This window comes from Cavia porcellus, unplaced genomic scaffold (assembly GCF_034190915.1).
Source record: "Cavia porcellus strain 051 isolate PalLab524CR breed Dunkin Hartley unplaced genomic scaffold, mCavPor4.1 scaffold_20, whole genome shotgun sequence".
In the NCBI taxonomy this organism is placed as follows: Eukaryota; Metazoa; Chordata; class Mammalia; order Rodentia; family Caviidae; genus Cavia; species Cavia porcellus.
This window is the reverse complement of record NW_026947503.1, coordinates 19,666,239-19,686,287: the sequence shown is the minus strand read 5'-3', so window position 1 is coordinate 19,686,287 and position 20,049 is coordinate 19,666,239.

Here is a 20,049-nt window from a genome sequence, read left to right as displayed (position 1 = left end):
TGTCTTTAATTGTCCTGTAAGCCTTGCACAATCTATCTTTACCTCTTTCTCTGTGGAGAAAGATGGTTACAAGCAATTTTTTTTAATCTCGCAAGAATCCATAAAAATTCCAATTAGCCTTCAATCAATTATTCTTAGTTATGCCCAGATTTTGTGCTATATAGTAAAATGTGTCTCTCTAGGTTAAATAAACATGTTCCAAAGAATACTTGTTTTATTACAGTGTTATCAGAGGGATGCAGAAATGAAGACAAGTGCAATATTTCTAATAAGAGAGATCTGAGATATGAAAACTAATGAGCCCTTGTTTTCACCTTAAAATAATTTTCATCTCTTTTGTCAAGGAGGCTCTTTCTTGTGCAGCAAGCCAAGCTCGTTTGTGTAAGGTTTTACCTCTGAGATTTCCCATATTCTTACAAGTTGATCCTCAAATCCAACCTCATTTCTTAGAGAAAACTTACCATTTTCTGCAGGATAATTTTCAAAAGATAAATTTTCAATGAGACACTTAAACTCCTATTTTTCCACTGAACAAAGAAATTCTTTTTCAAAAAGTGATATGATATAAACACTAAGAATTTTTAAACTAGACACATGCTTTCCATTTAGTTGGGTTAACTTTTTTTTATTTTTAAAAAAGCAATATAGAAAAAAGGATAGAAATATACAGAATTTTAAAAAGATCTGTAAGAAATCAACACTAGTTAATACATTGCATATTGTTATCTTAGAAGTAGTTGTTCAAGTTACAAGATTCAGGCATAAAAATGATCAATCAACCAATGACAGTACAAGCTGTTCATTTTGATGAACTAATAGCAAATTAGTAGCATAGTTGTCTATCTTGCACACACACATACACATATTTGGTTGTATGTGTGTATCTACATACATATAATCTTTTTTTGTTTCATTTCTCCTTTCCTCATCCCAGTTCTTTGCATTTGAGCATTTTCTTTCCCTGAACTACTACAATATCTATTGTACATTTTCGATCTTATTACTCTTTCAGTCTTTATTAATATTCATTTTCACACTAAGACGATATTTACAAATGTGAGTCTAATTTATTTCACTTATGATTACAGTCTCAAGTGGCCTCCATTTACCTATAAAAGCCTCAAAATTATCCTTTTTTATAGCCGAGTAATATTTCATTGTATAAAAATGCCACATCTTTTTTATCCATTCAATGATTGATGAACATTTTGGTTGTTTCAAAGATTTAGATATTAAAAACTGTGCAGCTATAAATATGGGTGCCCATATATGGATGTGATATGACATTGTCAACTTTTCTGGGAAAATACTCAGAAGGGAAGTAGTTGAATTAAATGGGACTTACAATTCTTGGAGTTTTAGGAATTTCTACACTGATTTCCACAGGGCCACACCAGTCTATACTTCACCAACTGTAGGGAAGTGTTACTTTCCCTCCACAGCCCCAGCAACATTTGTTATCAGTTGATTTCTTGATGGCAGCCACTCTTTCTGAAGTGAGATGGAATACCAATGTTGTTTTAATTTGCATTTCTTGAATGACCAGTGATGTTGAACATTTTTTAATGTATTTATTTGCCATTTGTTTTTCTTCACCTAAGAAGTGCTTGATCATCTCAGATGCCCATTTTTGGAGAGGATCTTTGAATTTGGGGGCCTGATGTTTTTCAATTCTTTGTATGTTCAAGGTATAAGTCCTTTGTGTGAAGGACAGCTGGCTAAAGTTCTTTCCCATTCTGTGGGTTTTCTTTCCACTCTGTTGGTGATTTCTTTTGAAGTGCAAAATATTTATAATAAAATGAGATCCTAGTTGTTGATTCTTTGAAGTACTTCTTGTGTAGTTTTCATTTTGTTCATAAAATCTTTGCCTACCCTAAGTCTTCAAGATTTTTACCTACCTTGTCTTCCAGTAGATTGTGTTTCTATTTAACATTTAAATCTTTGATTCATTTTGACTTTATTTTAGAGCATAGTAATAAACATGGGTCTAGTTTCAGTCTTCGGCATGTGGAAAGCCAATTTTTCCAGTACCATTTATTGATTTATTTTATTTTAAAGACAATAAAACAGAATAAAACCAATCAAAACAAACAAGTATAAAGAATAAAACTCAATCCAACAAAGCAATGCAAATGATATAGGACTTCCAAAACAAGGCCATAGAGAATCAACAATGACTTCAACCCTCAGGAGATCCCCACTAGATGTCACTGTGTACCACTGTCCTCTGAACCTAGGATCAGACCACTGGCCATAGATCTGCAGTGTCAGTGAAACACCAAAGCACCACAGGCATCCAATTGCATTTCACTTCCATAGCTATCATCACAGCCTGTGTTCTTCTGGATAAGCCTATGGCAATGTTATAGAGTGAATAAAACTCTCCTACAGTGTTCAGTCTCTTTGGAAACCTTCAAATTATCATTAATTCAATACAAAATACTCATTTTTATTTCTTTTTCCCACTCCTGCTTACATTCTGCCTCCATTTCTAGATAACCTTTTATCTCTCAAATTCTACCTGCCTGTTTCCTATCATGTATCTTTCATTTGGACTTTAACTTATTTACATTTTGTGTTCCTCATGTAAGTCAAACCATGTGATATTTAACTTTCTTTGATTTATTTAACTTAGCATTATGGTCTCAAGAAGCACTCACTTCTTTACAAATGTCTTAAATTTATCCCTCTTATTGCTGAATAGTACTCCCTTGTGTCTATCTGCCACTTTTTATTTATTCATGTATTTGTTTATGCAAATATAACTTCTTCCAAGATTTAATAAAATTATGTTGCTATAAACATCAGCACACATATTTTGCTATAATATGATGTCATCAACACTTTTAAGAAGACACCTGAAAAAAAGGTTAGCTGATTCAAATGGAATTTCTATTTTTAGTTTTCAAATAATCTCCATACTTATTTCCATAGTGGTTGTACTATTTTATATTCCCACAAAAAATACAGAAATTTCCTTTTCCCCTTGCAAGCGCTTGATGATTTTTGTGTTCTTGATAACAGCCACAAAATTGGCAGATTCTTCAAAAGTTATAATGCATTTACACTGTGGTGTAGCAATTCTCCAAATTATCCAAGAAAAATGAAATCATGTCTACTATCATCCTTATGTAAGAATATCGATAGTATCTCTAAGCATAAAAATCAAATTACTAAATACTCAGAAGAAAATCATGAAAACATTATGCTTCATTCATGTGGTGGAACACTACAGAGTACAGAAATGAAGACAATATACCACTGTGCAGATGAGTTTCAAAAGCATCCTATTTAGTGAAGGAACAAAGGCACAAAAAGCATATAAACTCTTAAGCAAACTATTGTATGACCTACAGATACAATATATTCTAAAACAAAATCCTAGAAAATTACTTGTGCATATTTTTAATCTTACTCTAAAGTTTTTAGGGAAAGGCAGTATTTCACAATAATCATACAACGTTAAAGAAAAAATAGTATTTTAAGTCATTTGTAGAATTTGATACTTCCCAATATTAAAATGCGATATAATGCTGCAGTACTCAAAGCGACATATTAATGGTGAAAGAATGTGCAATAAAATCCATAGTTTAGAAAAGGAGTCTAGAAATAGATTTATACATGTATGATCTCTGACAAGGAAGCAAATGCAGCTCAATGGAGAAAATATTTTTTTTTCAAATATATTGATTAAATTGGACAACCATACACAGAAATCAATGTAGACACTAATATTATACTTTTCAAAAAGTTAACTAAACATTAATGATCAATTAAACCTAAAATGTAATGCTACAAAATTTAGAATAAAACTTAGGGGATAATATTTGTGACTTTGTTGCGTGACAAATTTTTAGACAAAATACAAAGCCATAATCTAAGAAAGAAAAAAAGATAACAAGCATAACTAAATTATAAGCTTTTTGTTGTGAATGACACTACTAAGAAAATTGAAACACAATCCTACATAATGGGAGAAGATACTTCAAAAACACTCATCTAAATGACTTGTATCCAAAACATACAAAGAATCCTATTCGTCAGTATTAGGAAAATTAAACAGTGAAATGAGAAAGCCAGCGAAACATCTGAACAGACACTCAAACAAAATATGCAAATAAGCAAATGGCAAATAAGCAAATTAAAAACATGTGCAACATCAGATATTTTTAGGGAATTGCACATTAAAATAATGATGAGATACATATCTAATAAAAAGGCTGAAATTCACAGCACTGCTGGGGACAGGGACAAGCAAGAACTGTCACACACTTTTGGGGAGAATGTAATATTGGACATTTTATAGTAAAATTAATGGTAGTCTTACCATACAATTTTACTTGCAGCTATTTAGGCAAATGAGATGAAAACTTTTGTCTACACAGATACCTCTACAAAAATGCTTACAGAAGTTTATCATTATTGCTAAAAATCGGAAGCAAAATGAAAGCCTTTAAAAGCATACATCTTCATTACAGAATATTTTTCAGCACTAAAACAAATGAGCAATCAAGCTCTGAAAGGAAATAAAAGAACCTTAAAGCGTATATGAGAGAAGTCAATCTGAACAAGGTTACGTACTAGACAAAACCATGGATTCATTGGTTGACGGACATTTAAGCTGTTTCCAAGCTTCAGCTAATACAAACTGTGCTGGCATAAACCTTGATGCACACATATCACTGTGGTACAATGCTTTTATTTCTTTTTTAATGCTTTTATTTCTTTTGGGAAAATACCATGAAGGAGAATATTTGGGGGAAATGGGGTCTCTAATCCTGAATTTTTGAGGAATCTCCATGTTGATTTCCATGTTGATTGTTCCAGTCTACACGCCCGTCAACAGTGGAGAAGTGTTCCTTTTCCTCCATAGCCTCACCAACATTTGTTACTGGTTGATTCACTGGTAACAGCAATTCTTTCTGGAGTGAGATGGGATCTCAGTGTTGTTTTCATTTGCATCTCTTACATGATCAGTGATGTCAAACATTGTTTCATGGGTTTATTTGCCCTTTGTGCTTTTTCTGAGAAGTGTCTATTCATTTCAGATCCCGTTTTTGGATTGGGTCATTAAATTGGGGGTGCCTGATTTTTTTCAAATCTTTATATTATCTAGGCATTAGTCTTTTGTCTGAAGAACAACTGGCTAAAACTTTATCATTCTGTGGATTGTCTTTTCATTCTGTTGGTGATTTCTTTTACTGTGCGAAAGTTTTTTTTTTGTTTTTTTTTTTTGTTGTTGTTGTTTTTTTTTAGAATAAGATGAGATCCTACTTGATGATTCTTTGTAGTATTTCCCATGCAGTTGGGGTTTTGTTCATAAAATCTTTGCTTACATATCTGTCTTCAAGAGTTCTACCTATTTTTCTCTTCAAGCAGATTTAGTATTTCTTTTTCTTCTTTTTATACTTTTATACTGATAATTAAATTCAGGGCCTCCAGCTTGTGAGGCAGGCATGGCACCACTGAACCACATGCCTGGCCCAGATTCAGTGTTTCTGCTTTCATATTTAGATCATTGATCCATTTTGATTTTAGTTTTGTGCATGGTGGTATACATGGATTTTATTTTTTAGCATGTGGAAAGGTGGTTTCTCCAACACTATTTAATAAGGTGCTATCTTTCTTCCAGTGAATGTATTTGTACACTTTGTCAAAGATAAGATGGCTGAATGTGTTTGGAGTTGTTTCTGCCTCTTCTGATCTGTTCCACTGATCCTCAGGGGTGCTTTTTTGTCCATATCATAATTTTTTGTCACAGTTGCTCTGCAGTATTATTTAAAGTTAGGAATTATGATGCCTTCCATTTTGCTTTTTGTTGCCTAGAGTACTACTCACTCATGAAGAAGAATAAATTTGAGATATTTATAGATAAATGACTGGTCTATACTCTTAAGTGAAATAAATCAGACACTTATGTGTAATTATTGTATTGTATCCCTGGTGTGAGAAACTGAAAATATAAATAAGAATCAAAATCTGTAATAGGTATTGTGAAATAGAAAGTAATTTTCAAAAGGAAAAGGGGAATGGTGGGGGGTGGAAGGGAAAAGCAAAAGAAAAAAGAGAGAGAAAAAAAATAAAATAGAAACAAAGCCTTGCAAATAAGCATGGGAAGAAGAGTTGAAGAGAGGGAAAGAGAGTGGGAAAAAAGATTAACTAAGATATATCATGCATAGGTACAAATTCCTTATGATAAATGTGATCACTATGCATATCCAAGTTATACCAACAAATCTTATTAACAAAGCTATGGCAACAATACAAACATAAGTGATTGTCAGGGATTCCAGGAATGCAAGAGGATAGAGAATGCTAAGGGGTAGAGCACTGGGAATGTTTAGATAGGCAAAACCTTCCTGTGTTATACTGTACTGGTGGATACATGACTGTACATTTGTTAAGCCCCATAAAATTATAATATAATGAATAAACCCTAATGTAAATTCTAAACTTAATTAGTGACGTGTCATTGGTTAACAAAGTATAAAAATGTAACATGCTAAGCAAGATGTTAATAACAGGGAAAACTGATGAAAAGTGGGGAAAAAGTGTGTATGGGAACTCTGAATATGCTTAATTTCTCTATGTGTTTAAAGCAGTTATAGAAAATCTGTTAATTGCAAAAGTAGTGCCATTTTGGATCTTATTTGTTCTTTCAGTTTTTTACACTAGGGAGACAATACAACATTTACATATATGCCTGTGATTATTTCCCTTATGAGTATTGTCACAAGTTGCATCCATTTATGTAGAGGAATATCTGGGTTCCTCTCCTGGAATGCAGAACAATTCCTGCAACACTAGTTAAATCAAGTCTTATTCCCATATAGTGATATGCAAAGAGTGGGCTACACTGTTCTCTTCTCCCTTCAACTGATTCTAAGTGATGCAAATAAGGCTAGTTTGGTATTGGTATGTAATCCCAGAGGCCAACCTGACAGTTTACTGTTTCCTCACAGAGTACTTTCTATAAAAGTTTAAGCATGCAGCATGGTGGTAGAAACACTCAGCTCCAGGAATGTCAGCTGGGTATAAGCCTCAAAATTAGAGGCTATGACTTCCCAGGGCACAAAACTTTACATATTAGAAACTGAAGCAGCAGCCTCCTAAACTCAGTCATATGCTATCCCAGTCAAGTTATGCAGACAGGTCTTTCTGCAGATCTCCTTGCATATTGCAAAGATGCTTTTCTTCACACCTGGCTAGCCAGCTCAAGCTACTCATCTAGCTCCTGCCATCTTCCCTGTCACTTCTCTTGCCACTCCCTTCTTCACAGGATAATTAATTCTTGGAAAGGCCTTGGATCAAGGCCTTTATCCGTATATCCTCTCTTGGATGGGGTTTAGGACCTCTTGTCTGTCCTTAATTTGCATATTCTTGGTGCCTTTACTTTGCCATGGGATGCGCTGGAGATGGCAGGTTGGAACTAACTTGCTGGCATTCCAATAACATTTCAGTGGGACTGAAAATATAACTTTCTGGACTGTGAGGAAGATTTGAAAAGGGATTATAATACTTGGATTGTAATATTCAGTATTTGGATTATAATACATTTGCCTATAAAAGCCTCAAGTTTATCCTTTATAGCTGAGTAATACTCCATTGCATAAAAATGCCACATCTTTTTTTTATCCATTCCATGAATAATGGGCATTTGAGTTGTTTTTTAGATTTAGCTATTAAAAAGCACTTTCATGCCTGTGTCTTGCAATCTGAACAACTACTGTGAGGCTAACAATAAACAATGTATTAACCAGTGTTAATCTCCTATTATTTTGTTTTGAAATTCTGTATCATTATTTTTATTCTTTTTTTTGTTTTTAAAATAAAAAAAAAATGTAATGCCAGGCACAGTGGCACATGCCTGTAGTCCCAGCACTTGTGGATGAACCAATATCATCCACATAAAAAAAGTCTTACAGTTTTGACAGCAGACCAAGTGGAGAGATCATAGGGAAGAGTAAGTGAAAAGGAAAACCCACAACAGAAAAGACCCAAAAGTCAATCAACAGATAGAGACGTAGTTCTGTCATTTGATCTCATGTTTAAATGCAGCCGTCCCAAACCTTTCAGGATATCTTCCCAGGTCAAATATGGGACTTAGGAGTGAAGTAGTCTTCTTCAGCTTCCCAGCCCAGAGGACACCATGCAAAGCAGAAATAAGCCTTTCCTACAGTGCCCTGTCTACATTCCTATTGCACAGTATTGTAAGTAACTACACAAGTTTGGAGAAATGTCTCTTACGTTAGACAGATCGATTCTATGATTATTTGACATACAGCATATAACAAAATACATGTGGCAATAAACTTAAGAATAGAAAGAATTCATCTGTGAGGTTATGTTAACTTATTGATTCTTTTAGTTTTTATTATTAATGCATGTTGACAATACATAATGGTGAAGCTAATTTTGACACATTGGTATATACATTTAACATATCTTCATCTTTTCCAGTCAGGATATCCACTTCCTTTTCCTCCCTCTTATTTTCTTCTGCTTCTCCTAATGTATATCTTTTAGATCCCTATCATCTTGCCTTTATTTATTTATTATTTATTTATTTATTTCTCTTATAGAAGAAACCATGCAGAGATTCACTTTCTGAGTTTGTCTGCATCACTTATCAATGGTGGTCTCTATATCTATTCACTTTTCTGAAAGATATGATTTTCTTCTTATGGCTGAGTAATATTCACGTATGTGTATACATGTCACAGTTTTTTGATTCATTCACCCATTGAGGGAGATCTAGGCTGCTCAGTCTACTCGGGTTTTGTGAATTGTGCTGACTTTAATGCTTTCCAATCCATACTCAGAGGTGCTATAGAAGGATCAAATAATACTTCTAGTTTTAGTTTTTTGAGAAATCTCCATGCTAATTTGCACAGTGGTTCATTACTACTTACTTTTCCACAGCCATGTAGGACATGCAGGACAGGGTAGGAAAGGTTCATTCAGGCTCACAGTTTCACAGACCCTATTACGTTTTTTAATGCCCCTGATCTTTGGTACGGCAACATACTAGGAAGAACTAGGTGGAACAATCTTCTACCTTATGATGGCCAGGAAACAAAGGAACAACAAAGTGGTGCCACAGTTTCAATATGTTCTTCAAGGTCAGACTTCTATGCCTGGAAGACTTCCAACCAATCATTACCTCTTAACAGCTCTGTCACTGCCCCTTCACACCACAGCTTTGAAGAAAGACACATCACAGAACTTTGCAGGTTGCTTATCCAAAGCCTACCCCAGCAGCAGGTAAATGCTGGAAGTTGCTGATTTAGTGATAGTTCATACCTATGGAGTGGACAGCATAAGCACTGAACAAGAGTGCCCTGAGGGTACAGAGCTTGAGAAATGTCCAGAGGGCGTGGAGTGCTGGAGGTAAACAGGTGTTCTAACCTGGAAGACAGGAGAACACAGGAGAACACAGGGTGTAAGAAGTGAGCTAGTTAAGCAAAGGGGCATGGTATGAACGTGTACAAACAAATGCAGTGCAGTGGTTGAGCAGTCATTTTCCTCTCATATAGAAGAACTGCTCCATCTCACCCCAGCACTCTATCTCTATCTTTTATTTTCTTCATTCTCTTATCATTCTTCACTTTGGGAACTTAGTTCTTATGGACACTAACAGGAAAATCAACACAAATTAAAAGTTGTCACACAAAACAAATTTTCATTTACCTCTTCTTCCTCAAATATTTTTTCTTCTGAGATGCTTTATGCAAGAGTAAAATGTAATTAGTTTAGAAAGCAATAAACTTTGGTAACATGCTGCATGCATTTTATCCAATCTATCAGAATGTGAGCTGCAGGGATCAAAGAAGGCACTGCAGGCTAGATAACTGCTAGGTTAAGAGTGTGAGTGCTACCTGACCTCAGGGTGGAGAACCTGAATAAAATTTAAGAGACAGTAAGAGGGTTGCTGGGTCACTTGCAACTTGCTGTTGCTGCTTTTACTGCATTCTGTTTGCCCTGAAATAGTTCTCTTCTGTGATTCCCCTATACCATGCCACAGTGCCTTGGAGGCAGCAGATTATGGATTATAACTCTACAAACTGTGAGCCAAAATAAAGTTTTTCCCCTTTAACTTTGGGAGTCCCATATATTTTCTGAGGCATGAGAAAAGTATTGAAGACATACACATTAAACAGTATTGTGACATCCTGTTATACAACATCGCAGAAGACTTAGAGCTCCTTGGAATTTTTCACATAAGCATGGATAGCTGAATTCTGTATTACATAAATTTATACTAATTTAATTGCTATTGGTAATGTAGAGATAAAAAACAAAAGAAAAGAAAAACATAAAACTTATAGGACACTGCAGTTTCATGACATCCTAACCATTGTTAATGCTTTTATAGGTTAGTCAAAAAATAAGTCAAAAATTTCTTGACCCCTGCATCTTGGTGAAGGATGTGTTCTCACCACCGTTTAGGTGAAAATCAAGAAGAAAATTTTATTACTTCATTTTGCCAAGGATGTGCTTGTGCTTGTCTACAGGGAAGTGTTTAGTGGACAAGACTGATCAAGCATCAGAGTACACTATATGCCAATTCTTGTAATGCCTTGGGTCTCTCTAAAATATAGGTCTGGACATGCATGTACTGAACAAAATTAACTAGCTTTGTCTTTTTCTTTCTACAGAGGAAACAATATCAATAAATTTAAGAAGAATTTGTGGGTTCAGTCCCATATATCTTGGATTAAAAAGTCATATTAACTCCGCTCAATCTCTCCCACTTTCTACTCCACCAACATTACTCACAACACACATAATATTGTATGTTTTTCTTTTCTTAATTTTATTTAAGGAGAAAAAAGAAAAAAAAAACAGAAAAAGGGTACAAGTAATACAGAATTTCAGAAAAAATAAACAGTAGGAAATCACTAGTTAATTACATATTGTCATCTTAGAAATATTTGTTGAAGTTACAAAATTAAAGCATATAGAGGGGACTTTCAAACAGTGAGACTACAAACGGTTTTGTTCAATGATCCAACAAAACTCAGCAATATGGTTATCTATCTTATACACTTAAATATATATGCAATTATATCTTTTAGAGAACTTTCTTTTCCTTTCTTTTGTACAATGACAATTAAACATTTTGGGTTTTATTACTTCCACAGTTCTTATTACTTTTTTTTTTGAAGAAAGTAAAACCAAATGTGACATACCAGGACAGAGTCAGTCAAATCAAAAGGATGGACATAATACATAGTGTAAAAACAAAATACAAGGTGATCAACAATGGTTACCATAATGCCTCTTGTTATCTTAAAAAGAATTGCCTTTATCATCAGTTATAATAAAATTGAACAAAACAGTAAAGAATAAGACCAATAAAACCAAAACATTGGAGACATTAGAGGACTTCAAAAGAAGATAATAGTCAACCAGAATGGGTGTTACAATGAATCTTATTGTCTTCATAGTTGTTGCCTATACTTTCAAACTTGGTACTATCAAGCATAACAGAATAGAGGAAAATCAGTCAAAACAAGATGGTGAGAGCAAATATAGAGTTTCAAATCAAGTTAATAGGAAATCAAAGTGGGTTACTATAATATATCCTGCTATTTTTATTTACTTTTCCCTTAATTAAAAGGATAAAAATGAAAAAGTAGATAATAAAAAAGAGATTGAGATAAAAAAGAGGGCATAACAACAAAACAGTGCAGGTCAAAAAAAATAGTGTTTCACCACAAGATAATCTCGACATAATAGTAATTACCATAGTGTCTCTTCCCTTAAAATCTTTGGGTATAACTTCGTATACTATAGCATCAAACATATCAAGACAATGTAAAACTGTTCAAGAGAATGACAGTATTACAGGGTATTTAGAATCAACTAACAGAAAATGAACAATGGTTTTTGTATAATCTCCTTGTCTATAAAAGTTTTTGTTTATATTATCACATATGATAAAATCCAATAAGATACAACACGTTAAAACTGATGGAGACAGAAGAACAAAAGCTTGATGGGACTTCAAAACAAGAGGATATTAAATCAGCACTACCTATTATGATGTCTTGTTTTCTCCAAAATGGCTGTTCCTACCATCCAATTTTCTCTGCCTCATTTCTGGTGAGCTCTTTTTCTGTCATTAGTTGTCAGTTTGTCCTCTTCATTTTGCTTTCTGCTCCCTTCATTGTGGCTGCTCTGCCACTGTTTCTGGAATCTTGGTATTCTTCATTTTTAGAATATCCTGCAGTAATCTCTGTAGAGTTGAATTGGTGGTGGCAAATTCCCCTAGTTCCTCTTTATCCTGGAGGCACCTTGTTTTTCCATCAGTTTCTAGGGACAGTTGTGCAGGATATATCAATCTTGGCTGGAGGTTATTATCTTTCAAAGCTTGAATTATTTCCCCCCACGCTCTTCATGATTTGATGGTTTGTGCCAAGAAGTCTGCTGTAATTCTGATAGTGTTCCCTTGTAAGTGAACTGTTTCTTGTCTTTGACGACTTTTAATATTCTGTTCTTATATTGGATTTCTGGAATTTTGATTATTATATGCCTGGGTATAGCTCTGTTTGGGTTGTAGGTGGCCGGGGTTCTGTATGCTTCATACATCTGAGTATATTTACCTTTTACTAAATTAGGGAAATTCTCCTGGATTATTTCTGTGAATAGCTTTTGTAGTTCATTTTTTTGAGTCCCTACTTCTTCTTTTATTTTCTTAATTCTTAAGTTATAGATCCTCTTATCATCTTCTAGTCTTTGTTTTATTGCTGTTTGTTTTCTTGTTATTTTTAAGAAGTTTTTTATTTCATGCTCCCACCTTACAAATCTGTCCTCCAGTTCAGATGATCTATCCTGAGTTTTTTTCAAGCTGTTATGCCAGCTTTCAATAGAGTTTTTAGTTTCCTGGTAATCTCTTTGAACCTGCTTGACGTATTCTATGTTTTCTCTATTTTCTCCATCAAACAATTCCTACCTTTTTTTCTGTTTTTCCATCCCACCATCTGTTTTTTCTTGGGTGGTTCTTAGCATTTCTCTAACTATTCTACTTATTTCTTGCTTTATTTCATTAAATAATTCATTTTTGAACTTGTCTATGAGGCTCCGGAGATACCACTTTATGTCTATAGGTGCCGTGTCTGATATTGCCTGTTTTCTGTCTTCATTCTCTTTTGCATTTACCTTTCCTGGATCAGTGTTCTCAGGATTGGGGACTGAGGACCCTTTCTTGTTGCTCCCTTGTCCCATACTTTTTGTTCCTTCCATACAAATGTATGTAGGAGGCCCAGCTTTTTTTTTTTTCCTCTTTGTCTGTTACAGTTTGTTTGAATCCGCCGGCTAGGTGTTCCCGCCCACTGCAGTGTACTAGGGAGACACAGACCTGGGCAGCCTCTGCTGGGCCCGCCCCTCCAGGTCAACCTACTGAATGCTTCACTGCTAGGGTGCACTGCCAGGCACATGGACCTAATTTGGGCTAGCCTACTGGATCTTAGTCTGCGGCGTCACCAGGCCAAGCTCTCCCACCCTTCCCGCTTGAGAGGGAAATATGTGACTAAAGTCACTGCAGGGCCCTGTTCTGGCTAGTCTGCCCGTTCCCAGAATGTCCTCTGTTGGAGCCTCCTAGTCTATGAAAGGGTCCCCATTTCTCTCACTCACCGCAGGTCGATGCAGGGCTCCCTGCCAGCCCCACTCTCAACACTGTTTGGTTCACTGATTACAGCTCTCAGAGCTTTCGCACATCTCTCTCCCTGCCGTGTGGATTGGGATGCAGTATCGGCAGCAGGAAATTCAAATCATGGTTTCCAATGGTGCGGGATCCAGCTTCCGCAATGAGATTTTATCTGTTTCTGTTATAGCATCAGGATTGCATTTCCAGTTGGTTTCTCTCATCTTAGTTTGTTCTTGGGTCGGCAGGGTATACCTCCCCTCGCGTAGGACTCCTCACATGGCACCGCTCCTTGATTCTAAACTGGTAATCTCAGAGAGCCTCTCTGGCTGCTGTTATTTGTGTGTCATATTCTCCCAAAAGTCTGTATTCTATGTTTTTAACCAAATGAAATCTTGTCCCTTCGCTGAGCTCTCATAAGTCAATTTCTGATTCTTCTTAGCATTTTAACTTCATTGCTAGGAAATGTCAATATAGACTCTCCTATAACTGGTCTTTCCTCTTTGTTTTAGCTGAAATGTGGATTTCTCACATGTAGAGAGGGGGCACTGACTCCATTTTGTCTTGACACATCTGGTTGATAGTGTCTTGATAGAAAGTGCAGGTCTTGAAACATCCCTTCAAGATAAAAACATGAGGTCCCATAAAGACAAGAATCAAACAAGGTATATAATTTAAGCATGCACAATATGAGTTTCTTTGTTCTTTATCTCAATAAATGCTGCTTGCTTGCATTGGTCAGGTGGCAGCCATCTGCTGATCCTTGAAGTGTGTGTCCCTTTATATTCCCTTGGCTTGTAGAATCTCTACATCTGGTGCCCAAACAGGGACTTGACAGTGAAGACATCTGCTGTGGAGGGTGACTTGCTTTCTCTGTGTTCCTGGGGTGGAACACAGTCCCAATGCATCTACTTCATTTTCTTTGGAAAATCCCTGGCTAAATCATGGAAAATTCCCTGTCAGAACTGCTCTTTCTCCTGAAGAAGGAGGACCATGTGGCCCCAAACATGATTATTGTCCATGGTGCCCTGAGGGACTCTCATTATGGAGGGTTGGGAAGAGATAGGCAAACTGCTGCATGAGGAGCCTCATACTCCTATCTCTGTCCTGCACACCTGGCATCTTTTCCAGGATGCTATTGCAACATTTGGCAGGCAATCAAATGGAACACCATATAGCTATCTTCCAGATCTTCCTGGGTGTGCTGCTTCTGTTGTCTTTACATCTGCTTTGGCCTCCCCACTGCTGGCAGCTTAATTGGGCAAGCCCCTATTTTTCTTTGATCACTCAACAATTAGCTCCTCTACTCAGTGCTTCACGGGATCTCACAGATCCTAATGGTGTGATCTCTAACTCTCTACAGGCTATACATGTGGCCATATCCTTTAGAGCACTTTCTTTTCTTCTCTTTTTTACAATAGCAATTACACATTTTGGGTTTTATTACTCCTACATTTCTTATTACTTTTATACTAGAGAACAATGTGATATTTACACATCATATTATAAATATGATTCTTATTTATTTCACTGAGGATAGCTTCAAGTTGTCTCCATTTGCCTATGAAGGCTTCAAGATCATCCTTTTTATAGCTGAATAATATTCCATTGTATAAAAACACCACATATTTTTCATCCACTCTGTGGTTGATGGGCATCTTGGTTGTTTCCAAGATTTAGCTATTACAAATTGTGCTGCTATAAACATGGGTGCACATGTATCACTGTGATATGACCTTTTCAGTTTTTCTTGGAAAATACCCAGGAGGGGAATGGAACTGGGTTGAATGGAACTTAAAATCCTGGTCTTCTGAGAAATCTCCATAGTGACTTCCATAGTGGCTGCACCAGATTGCACTCCCACCAACAGTGGAGACATGTTCCTTTTCCCCCGCATCTTCACCAACATTTGTTATCTGTTGTTTTTTTGATGGCAGCTATTCTTTCCTGAGTGAGATGAAATCTCAGTACTGTTTTAATTTGCATTGCTTGAATGACCAGTGATGCTGAACATTTCTTCATGTATTTATTTACCATTTGTATATCTTCATCTGAGAACTGTGTGTTCATCTCAGATGCCCAGTTTTGGAGAGGGTTTTTGAATTTGGGGGACTTGATGTTTTTCAATTCTTTATATATTCTGGATATAAGCCCTTTGTCTGTGGGATAGTTGGCAAAATTCTTTCCCATTCTGCAGGGTTTCTTTTTCACTCCGTTGGTGATTTCTTTTGAAGTGCAAAAACATTTCAATAATATGAGATCCTTGTTGTTGACTCTTTGAAGTATTTCCCGTGCAATTTGCATTTTGTTCATGAATTCTCTGATTTAGGGAGGATTGCTTCCTTTTCAGCTTCATTGAAGAGTTTAAGGAGTATTGGCATCAAATCTTCTTTAAATTTCTTGTAGAATTCAGCCATGACTCTCTCAGGTTTTTCCTTATTGGTAAGTTTTGAATTACATTTTCAATTTTAATAGCTGATATTGGGTTATTCCAAATTGCTATATCTTCTTGGTGGAGCTTTGGTAGTTCATATGTTTTGAGAAATCTCTCAATTTCCTCTGTGATTTCCACTCTATGTGATTGGAGGTTTTCAAAGTAGATATTCATGATCTTTTGAATTTCCATAGAATCTGAAATAATTTTCCCCTTTTCAGTCTTTATTGCATGAATTTGAGCTTTTCTTTCTTTTTCTTTATAAGGTTAGCTAGAGGTTTATCAATTTTGTTTATTCTCTCAAAGAACCAGCTTTTTGATTCATTAATTCTTTGTATTTTTTTTAGTTTCAATTGCATTGATTTCTACTCTAATCTTTACAATTTCCTCTCTTATAACTCTTGTAAGTAAACCCCTCTGCCTTGGGTTTAACTTGTTCTTATTTTTCTAGAAGCTTAAGATGAATCATTAAGTTGTTTATTTGTGCTCGTTCTGTTTTTTATATGACAGTTTATTGCTATGTATTTCCCTCTTAAAACCACTTTCATTGCATCCCACAGTTTACAGTATGTTGTTTTCACATTTTCATTGCATTGTAGATATTGCTTTATTTCTTCTTTAATTTAATCTGTAGCCCACTGGTTGTTCAAAAGGTTGTTATTTAGTTTTCGTGTATTTATTCAGGTTTTGCAATTTTTGCCATTAATTTCCAATTTCATTGTGCTATGATCAGATATTACACATGGGAGAATTTCAATACTTTTGCAGTTACTTAAGAATGTTTTATGGGATAATATATGGTCTATATTGGAGAATGTCCCATGTGCAGCTGAAAGAATGTGTATTCTGATGTAGTTGGATGGAACACTCTGTAAACATCTACTAAGTCCAATTACTCGCAGGTATGATTCAGTTATATTATTTCTTTGCTGACTTTTTGTCTAGTTGATCTATCTTTTTGTGACAATGGGATGTTACGGTCCCCTGTTACAATTGTATTCTTGTGTATTTTGTTTTTATGTCCATTAATATCTGTCTTAATATAGTTGGGTGCTCCTGTGTTTGGTGCATACATATTTGTAATTGTTAATTCTTTCTCTTGAATTTTACCACTAATGAGTATGTAGTGACCCTTTTAAAAATCTCTGTTAATTATTTTAGGTTTGAAGTTCATGTTGTTTGCAAATAGAATAGTTACCCTTCTTTTCTCTGGGTTCTTGTTGCATGGAATACTGTTTTCCTTCTTTTGACTTTTAACCTGTGAGTTTCCTTTTGGGTCAGGGGATGTGTTTCTTGTATACAGTATATTGTGGGGTTATGTTTCTTGATCCATTCTGTCAACCTATTTCTTTCAATAGGTGAATTGAGGCCATTTACATTTATGGCTATCACTGATGTGTACTGGCTCAACTTTGCCATGTTATGTTCCAGTTGTTTGCCTTCTGCTTTTCGCCCCTTTTTAATTGCTTGTCCTACCTGGTGATTTCTTTCTGTTGTTCTGGAGACTGTGATCATTTTTATCTCTATCTAGTATGTCTTTCAATATTCTTTCTTATTTTGGGGGACATGAATTTCTTTAGTTGTTCTTTGTCATAAATATCTTGGGGTTCCCATTAAATTTGAATGCAAGTTTTGCTGTTTACAGCAGTCTGAGTTGAAAGTTGTTTTCTTTCAGAGCTTTAAACACCACACTCCAAGCTCATCTTGACTTAAGGGTTTGTGATGAAAAGTCTGTTGTGATTATAATCCTTGTTAGGTGAGCTGTGTTTTTTCTCTAACAGCTTTTAGTGTTCTGTTTTTATGCTGCATATCTGAGATCTTATTTATTACATGTCTGGGTATAGATTTCTGTTGATTGTTACTGTTTGGCATTCTATATGCCTCACTTATCTGCATATTGGATATATTCCCCATGTTTGGGAAATTTTCTGTTACTTCTGTAAATAGTTTAGTTATGTCATTTGCATTAATGCCTGGGTCTTCACTAATGCATATTACTCTTATATTGTTTCTCTTGGCAGCATCTTGGAGCTGTTGGGTTGTCATATCATGCTGCTTTGTTATTTTTACAATTTCTATCCTTTCATGATCACTAATTGCAACCCTGCCTTCAAGGTCCAAAATTCCATTATCAGCTTCATTTAAATGGTTTTGCCAACCTTGAATAGAATGTTTGTTTCTTGAATGTCTCTTTGAACTTGTTTCATGAATTCTGTTTGTTTTCTATATTGTTCATTCAAGATTTCAATCTGTTTCCCATGCTCCTGTACTTTTTCTCTATTTCTTTTTCAGCTGTGCTCAGCAACTCCTTTACTGAGTTTGCTATTTCTATCTTTACATGGAGAATACTTCTAATTTGTTTTCCTCTATAGCCTCATGAAGTTGTTTTTTTTTTTATTTCACTTATTTTCAGAGATTTCTGGTGTGTTACCTTTGAAGCCCTCTATTCCAGTGTCTACTCTACTTGCTTCTGGTGGACTAGATGTTTGAGATTTTACTTTGTTTTTTCATTTGGCCATTTTGACCTTTCAAGTTACTATTTGGTCCTTCAATTCCACTAGTGTCAACTCTTGGTAGTTTGTATCTTGGAGTCCTTATGTAAGGTTGATGTTTGTCCAATTGCTGGGTCCCACATTGAATAGGTGGGCCAGTCACCTGTCTTCCCACTGCAGGGCCTGTTGGGTGAGTACTATATTCTTCCTGGGCTGACAAGCCTAGTAATATTGATGTAGGTTAACTTTTAGTTCTTGCTATTACTTTATCTTCAGGTTATTCCGGGTCACCAAATCTCTCTGTCTATAGTGTTTGTGTTGGCTGAGGCCCTACTGTGTCCCTATTGTGTACCTCTGTGTTTTATAAGCCCTTTTGATTTTCTCCAAGTTGCAAGAGTCCTTATTGGCATACTCTTCACCCTGCCTGATGTTTTCTGTGTGCAGGAAGGAGTCACCCACACTCTTGTCAGACTCACCAAGGTCTTACAGTTAGTTGGAGGGAGCTTTACTACTGGCCCTATTTACCCACTGTACAGCTCTGTTTTAGGGACATTCTCACCACACTGACTGGATCTTGCTGAGATCTTCTGTTTGGGTGAGGGATTTACTGAATCTCTCTTCAAGCTAACAGAGTTACTCTGCTGTAGGCCAAGGTTTTGGGAGAAAGGGTGGGAGCTGAAAGTCAACAGCAGTATTAGGTCTAGGAGGTAGGGAGTGTCCCTGAGGGGCCAACAAATGTCCTGGGTCTGGGTGTCCGCTCAGCTCAGGCCGAGGTCCCAGGTCAACTTCCTCAGTGCTGACTGGATTTGCGCAGGAAGCATGCAGCTGTGCGGGCCAACGTTCGAGGGTAGCATGTGTTCTCCAGGGTCAGCAGGAGTTGTGCAGGAAGCTCATGGCAGTGTGGGCCAAGGTCCCATTGCAGCGTGGCATTCCTCAGTGCAGGCCGGAATCACACCTATTTCTGGGAATCACCTGGCCCACTTTTAGCTCCTGGGCCAGACTGCTGGCAACTGCTTGCCACTTGGAGCACCTCGGGTGTGGGCCAGTTGGGCCCGTGGGGACTCTGTGTCTTCTGATGATTTCAGATACAGGGTGTGGTCTTACTGCCTAGGATCAAAATTCTAAGGCTTCCCCCATGCATTGGAATTCAACCTGAGGGTGTGGTCAGGGCCCAGCCCTGCTTGCTGCTTGGAGTTCACTGGGCATGGCCTGGTTAGGCCTGCGGGTTTCTCTCCTGTGTTTTAGGATGATTTTAGATGCAGGGTGTGGTCTTACCTCCTGGGAGCCAAGTTCCAAGGTTTTCCTGTGCACTGGGGTTCCATCAGTGTGCTCTGTCAGGACTGGGACTCTGAATCTGTATTCTTGATCTCAATAAAAACTGCTTGCTTATGCTCATTAGGTGGCAGCCATTTTGCTGATCCTTGGTGTATGTGTCCCTTTATTTTCCCTTTGCATGCAAAATTGCTACACTCAGT